The 7,280-nt window shown below is 40.8% G+C and overlaps 1 pseudogene; it reads right to left on the bottom strand.

Annotated features, from left to right (window-relative positions):
• Positions 1–3,756: 3,756 nt before the first annotated feature.
• Positions 3,757–4,597, bottom strand: LOC131395954 (nitric oxide synthase-interacting protein-like; annotated as a pseudogene).
• Between the last annotated feature and the right edge of the window lie 2,683 nt (positions 4,598–7,280).

Here is a 7,280-nt window from a genome sequence, read left to right as displayed (position 1 = left end):
TCTCCTTATTCAAGGCAAAATTCTGTTTGTATCAAGCCTTTCTCTGATTCTGGGAGGCCCAACCTATGATGAGGGAGGGAATATTTGGCCAACCTTGGCTGCGGGGTTAGTTCTCTTGGTCTAAATGCACTCTCTGCTCCCAGCTCCGACGCTAGGGAACTACTGTATTTAGATGGTTCCTTTTTTGGGAGGAAAGAGCTGTGGCTCTAGGCTGTAGATAAATTCTTAAAACTGCATATTTGTTTTATGATTTATCAAATCTAATACTCTTTAAGATTAAGCGTGGTAATCCATTAAGTTCCCTATGGAACTTCATAATCTGTGGATACATGCAGAGCAGAAGGAATCTTCCTAGACCCTTAATAGACATATGTACTTTCAACATAAATTGCCCCAAACCACAACTTCCACTGGTTGAAATACGACAACTGATCTTTCTGGGGGAAGTGCACTTGTAAGATTTCTCTTGAGGTCCAAACTATAAAATAATTAATTAAAAAAAGGAGGGGGAGTACTTACCATGGGAGAAGAGGGACACTTCCACCACATTACCAGAACTTGTTGGTTGCTTATGCAATAACCATTATACCCATTTTGCTTATTTAAAGACCCCAAGTTTTTCTGAGGTACAACCTTTCTTGTTACAGTGTGGTTCTTCATTAATTCTGTCATGGTGTTTTTACTTCCCCTTGCCAGGGACTGGTTTAGGAATGGACGTGGCAAAAATTATGACCAGAGAGGTGTCTGTGTGTATGGGGGAGAGGACTGCTCAGTGGCTTGCTTGCTAATATTTGTTTTTTTGGAGGAGACATTATGAAAGTAGCCCTTTTTCTTTCACTGGATTTTGTCAGGTCTCTATATGACACCTGGAACGATGGCAGCCAATCTATGTCCTAGCAGACTAGCAAGAGAGAAAGAACCCAGCTCCTTGAAGATGTTGAGACACTGAAATACAAATAAAGCAATCGTATAAATAAGCAGTATAAATAGCTAAATAATGATAGTATAGATAATCTAAAAGTATGTGCCAACATTCTAATTTAATTTTAATTAATAAGTATCTTGTTTCCTCTAATAGTAAAATGAAAATACATCCTTAGGAAAAGATACATATAATACAAAAGCACATCAACTTAAACATGGGCCTTTCTGTTTACCACAATCTCCCTCTCCTGGGCCCAGTCTCATTTACCTCCTCAGATGTAACCACTGACCCTTGTTGGATATGTATTCTTCTCATTCCTTTACTTTGCATATAAGTACTAATATATGTTTACACATGCACATATAGTATTATTTTACAAAATGGAATCATAGCATATGTACGTGTCTTCAAAGTGATTTTTTCAGTTAATGTCTTTAGGTTATATTTCCAAGTCACCACGTCCAGTGTATATCTGTGTACATACAAAAGCAATTCAGTAAGACAGGCTCCTAGAAGAGGACTTGCTGCATCAGTGGCCGTACCTATTTAAATTTTGGCTGATACCGCCAGATTGCTATCTAAACCAGCTTTAGCAAGTTATGTGCTCACCGAAAGTGTATGACAAAAAGCAATTTACATTTTCTGGAAAACTTTTTGGAGGGCAAAAGACAATCAAACTAATAAGTTGTTTTGTGATAGGTATCAGATTTTACTTTTTTATACCCTTTGACACAGAAATTCCACTTCTAGAAATTAATCCTATGGAAATAATTACACAGACAAAGATATATCGTAAGGATGGCAGATACAGCAATACTTACAATCTTGAAGAACTGGAGACCACTAAATGTCTGGCAAAAGGCAATTTGTTAAGTGAATTATGATACGAGAGACTATGTACTTAAGAAGAGAGGTTTAATATGTCAAATAACCACCCAGCTCAGGGAATATATGTTCAAAGATCATAAACCCTAAAATCCAATGCTTTTAGTTCTAGCTATCTTTGGACAGCTCCATAAACATTTACCCCACTGGTTAGGGGTTAAGATCTCGTAAATGAGGCAAGGGAACACAGGATTTCAAATTTATATTCCCAAATGTTTTATTGTAATTTTTTAAAAAGACCAAGAATACACAAACAGTTTGACCTCAGGACTTAAAAGATGATTTATCAAAATAAAATCAAAATATATCAAATAAAAATTAGGAAGAAAAATGAATTCAGATGAAAGCTATGAAAATTTAAAATAGAAGGGAAAGCAGAAACGTTTGACAGTGTACATAAAATTGGAGCAGATACTTCCAGTCATACCTAATATCCATTCTTGTTCTCTCATTTATTAATAGAATTTTGATTTTTTTTTTTCTCCAAATGGAAATCTACTCAGGCTGCATTCCTAGTGCTCCCCTGCCTCATGCTGTGGCTCTACGACTAAATTCTGGCAGATGATATATGAACAGAAGTGCGGTCAGGAACTTCCAGGAAGGCTAATAAAGGGAGCTGAATTATTGGTGAAGTGACTTTTTATCTTTCCCTTCTTCTACCTGCTGCTGGCCAGAAACACGAATCTGATCCTTAGAGCTCCACGAGTCATCGTGAACTATCAGACCACAAGGATGGAAGCCAGGCGTTGGGAATCAGAGCACGAAGACTAAATCTGGGCTCCTGATGATGCCAGGGTGCTGATACACCAGGCCCAGGCTACACATCTCTGCACCTCTTTTACATGACAGAGAAATGAACTTTAGTCTTGTTTAAGACACTGTTCCTTATTTTTTTGCAATACACTACACGTTCCATGTTATATGATACAAAATACACATTTTGTTCTTTAAAAAGAATAAAAAATAAAAAAGAAAATCCCTGGCAAACATAATTGAGAGAGAGAGAGAGAAAATAAATATACAATATTAATAATGAGGTAGAATCTTCAATTATGGAAAAGCTTAAAGATTTATATTAAAGCATCTTGTACAAACTCATGATAATAAATTTGGAAAATCTGAGAGAAACAGATAACTTGTTCTCAACACATAAAATATCCCATTTGACCCAAAAGGAGATAGAAAATTTGAACAGATCAATAACCATAACCAAATTCAGTGGCAGGCTTAGATGATTTTACTGAGTTTAATCTAAATTCATACATAATGTAATTCTTGTTATTTAAGTAATTCCAGTCCACAGAAAAAGATGAAAGACCCCTAATTCATTGTATAAAGGACGGTAAAGATAGCTCAGGAGAGAAAATAAGATGAATTCCAATTACAAATATAGAAGCAAATATTTCAGATAAACTATTAGAAGTCTGAATCCAGCTACCCATTTATAAAATTATGATATAAACAAATGGGATTAATTTCAATAATGCAAGGACTTCAGAAATAGAAACTTTATCAACATATTTCATTATAACAACAAACTAAAGGATATCGAGAGATGTTGAAAAGCTATTCAATAAAATACAGAGTTATTATAACTACAAAGAAAGTAGAATTAGAAGGAAGCTACTTAAATGCTATTTACTAAAAACAGCAAACTACTTTAAAGGGTAAAATATTAAGGCCATTTACCATTAAAAATTGGAATCAGTACTAATCACTTCACATACTTACTCATTAAATCCTCACCCCAGGCCTTTGAGGAAGAGACTCTTCACATGCCCATTTTAAATGTGGAGAAAGCGAGGCAGACAGAGGTTAAGGTACCTTACTCAAGCTAGTTAGCACCGAGCCAGGGTCTGTACTCACGCAGTCTGGTTCCAGAATTTCCTCCCCGGCTCCCCCCGCATCCAAGCCCCTTTATCTGGAGCCCAGCACTCAGGCCTGCATCACCAGCCCACGACTTCTGGGCCTGCAGCCTCACTCTGGAGCCTGCAAGGCAGGCGCCGGCTCTGCCGCACGATGATGTCGCGGTCCCCGAGCTGGTCCCCGTTCAAGGGGTCCACCTCATCCTTGTAACTCAGCTTCTCCACGCTCTCAGGGGCGACCAGGCCCCGGAGGAAGCACGGCGCACGCGCGGCGTGGCTCAGGCTGTCGCGGTCACTGCGCCCCCGTGGCGCTCACTGCGCGGTGATTTCCACGCCACCCACGCAGGCGTCGAGGGGCGTGAGGCGTACGTGCGTGAGTCCCGACGTGGGCACGCCTTCTCTCCGGCTTCTCTAGCCTGATGGCCTTGGCCTCGGGGTCAGCGACAACATCCAAAGCTGGGCAGCGCTTTGTCTTTGTCCTTGATCGCGGGTGGGGCATCACCTGGGCGGTTTCCCGAGGCATCCTTGGGCGTGACGGGGTTGAGGGGCCGGCTGACGACTCAGGACGGCCACCTCCTCCTCCAGGAAGCCCTCACCTGGTCCTGGCCGCAGCCACTCCAGCTCTTTCTGCTCCTCACGCCGCCCGCCCCCTGCTTCTGGCAGGCCTTCGTCTGCCACGCATCTCTTTCTTCTGGTGCAGAACGTACTCCAGGGTGGCCTCATGCTCACACAGGTGGCCATCTGGGGTGACGACAGGGTCGTGGCAGGGCTGCAGAGAAAGGCAGCAGCAGTCGAAGTCCTGGGCAGCATGCGGGCTCAGTCTACGGTTCTGGGTCCCGTGGGCGGAGGCTACTGTGTCCTTTTTACTCTCGTGGTCTGTGTAGACGGCTCCTGTGGTGCAGTTCTTGCCTTGCCCCATCATCCTCACAAACGACTCCTCGTTCCTTTGTGGCTTCTTCAACTGTGCCTGTACACCAGAAAGGATGGAGAATGCAGTCTCCTATTAACTGAACCAGCTCTCTTTTGGTGGGTGTTTTTATGCTATAACTTTTTCCCACCCTTTTACTGTTAACCTGTCTATTCTTTATATTGCAAGTTGGTATTTTTGTGGATGACAAATAGTTCTTGCTTTTTATCCTGTTTGGCAATCTCTGTCTTTTACTTGCAGGGTTTGGACAATTTACATTTAGTGTTATTATTGATATGGTTGGATTTAAATCTACCGTCTTCCTAGTTGTTTTCTATTTGTCCCTTCCATTCTCAGATCCATTTTCTCTCTTTCCTGCCTTCTTTTGGATTAATAGAGTTGTTGTTGTTGTTGTTTTAATGCCATTGTTCTGATAAGCTCACCATGTATGCAGATGAACAAACTCTTGTCCTTATAAGAGTTGTTTTCCAAATGTGCAAACTATTTTCCTGGATGAAGGGAATTGCAAGAATTTCCTGAAGATAATAGTGAAGTTGTTTATTAGGTTGCAGTCTTATCTTTCTGCACAAGACTCTCCTGGAGCAAATAGTTACGTTATGTTGACTCAGGTCAGCTCAGCTCTCAGCCCAAATAGCTAACTTTAACTTATCCACAGGGTAGGAGAATGGATAAAGTATGGCATCGTTACACACTTGAGTATTATACAGCAGTGAAAATTAAAGTAGTGATATGAATTAACATGAACGTGAATCTCACAAACAGTGAAAAAAGCAAATTGTTAATGAATACATTAGTATGAAACCATTCACATAAATTCAAGAATATGTAAGTAAAACTACATATAAAAGCAGAGGAGTGATGGAAACAAGATTCAGAACAGTTCCTTGCCCCTTCCTCCACAAGATAAAATAAGGGAAGGGTGTGATCAGGAGGAGCCACAGTGAGAGCATCAGTGGTACTGCCCATTTATTAAGGTGAGTGGATTGTTCATGGTTCTTCAGTTTATACTTGTTTAAGCTCTGTATATATTACATATTTTTTATTTTTAAAAATATTCATTAATTTGGGGCCGGCCCGGTGGCGCAAGCGGTTAAGTGCGCGCGCTCCGCTGCGGCGGCCCGGGGTTCGCTGGTTCGGATCCCGGGCGCGCACCGACGCACTGCTTGGCAAGCCATGCTGTGGCGGCGTCCCATATAAAGTGGAGGAAGATGGGCACAGATGTTAGCCCAGGGCCGTTTTCCTCAGCAAAAAAAGAGGAGGATTGGCGGATGTTAGCACAGGGCTGATCTCCTCACAAAAAAAAAAAAAAAAAAAAAAAAAAAAATATTCATTAATTTAAGGAGGAAAAATGCTAAATTTGTATAGAACTCAAAACATAATTCTGTCATCCTCTTCTCTTTTCAAATCAAGTATCACCTGGCATTCAATCATCAGTATGTCAGGGCATTTTCAAATTGCCTCCACATTCCAGCCCTGAGTTTTATCTCTACAAGATAAGGAGAAACTGTTTTTATGACCACTGATGTTCCTTACAGAAATAAAATGCTTCAATTTTATAACTATATTTGAACCTGCCAAAAAAAACACAAAAAACAAAACTGGAATCAGAGTCTGTCATTATTTTTTTTGGAGCAGCAGCTAATGCAATATGAACAAGAAATGAAATATTTACAATACATATTGGAGAAAAGAGACATGTTGATGACATGATTGCAAAGTTACAAAACCCATGAAACTCCACTATAAACTGTGAAAATTAAGAGAATTTGATAAAGTTGTGAACAAAATATATAAAATGCTAACCGCTGAGTGTTCCTTATATGATAAATGCTAAGAAAAAAAGTAAGATGTGTTACAGATTGTCTGTGAAGAGGCTCCTTAGTTTAGAATGATCAAAGAAGGTACCTCTGAAGAGATGACATTTCAGCAAGATCTTGAATGATGAAATCTAACTTGATCCCATGGAGGATGAGTGTCAAATGCCAAACTTTGGGGTACCCCCGGTGAGTGGTGCCTGGGTTTGCATTACATTTAAAGGATCTCAAGGACACATAACTGTTGTCACGGGGAAGGTTGGGAAATACTGGCTGGAGTTCAAGAAAGGAGTTTACTGTGCATAGCCAGAGACAAAGAGCATCCTTCCGAGCTTCCAGCCATTGTACTGATAGTGGTGGGCTGGTTGATGGTAAGCCAGACCAGGAGATGGGAATGGCTCTTTGCAAATCTCAGATTTATCCTCACTTTGGGGAAAGAACAAACTCTTCTACCTAAGCCTGCGGGTTTTGGATATGTTGGAAACATTCTTTTCCTGCAGGAGAGATGAAAAATTCCGATAGCCAAAGACCAGCAGGGGCAAAACTTTTGTCCAACAAAGTAGGTTTATTGACTCACTGCAATGAGGGAGGGCACCCTAGGTGCACAGTCAAGTGTCTCTTGGTAACAAGGAGCAGGGAGGGATTTTTTTAATGAGGCTTGTGCTTGTGTTAAATGATTCTTAGGACAGGTTAGGGGCAGCAGCAATCATCTTTGAACTTTTTGCTCTCATGGAGAGCTGGAAGTTGCAAAGCTGGGCTGGGACATCTGTTGTAAGAAATCAGTAGCACTCAAAGAAGAGGATCGTCATGATATTCTACAGCTGCAGCATGACCTTTGGAGAGACATTCTTTAATGTTAACTT

Source organism: Diceros bicornis, chromosome 32 (genome assembly GCF_020826845.1).
Source record: "Diceros bicornis minor isolate mBicDic1 chromosome 32, mDicBic1.mat.cur, whole genome shotgun sequence".
In the NCBI taxonomy this organism is placed as follows: domain Eukaryota; kingdom Metazoa; phylum Chordata; class Mammalia; order Perissodactyla; family Rhinocerotidae; genus Diceros; species Diceros bicornis.
This window is presented reverse-complemented; position numbering and strand designations above follow the sequence as displayed.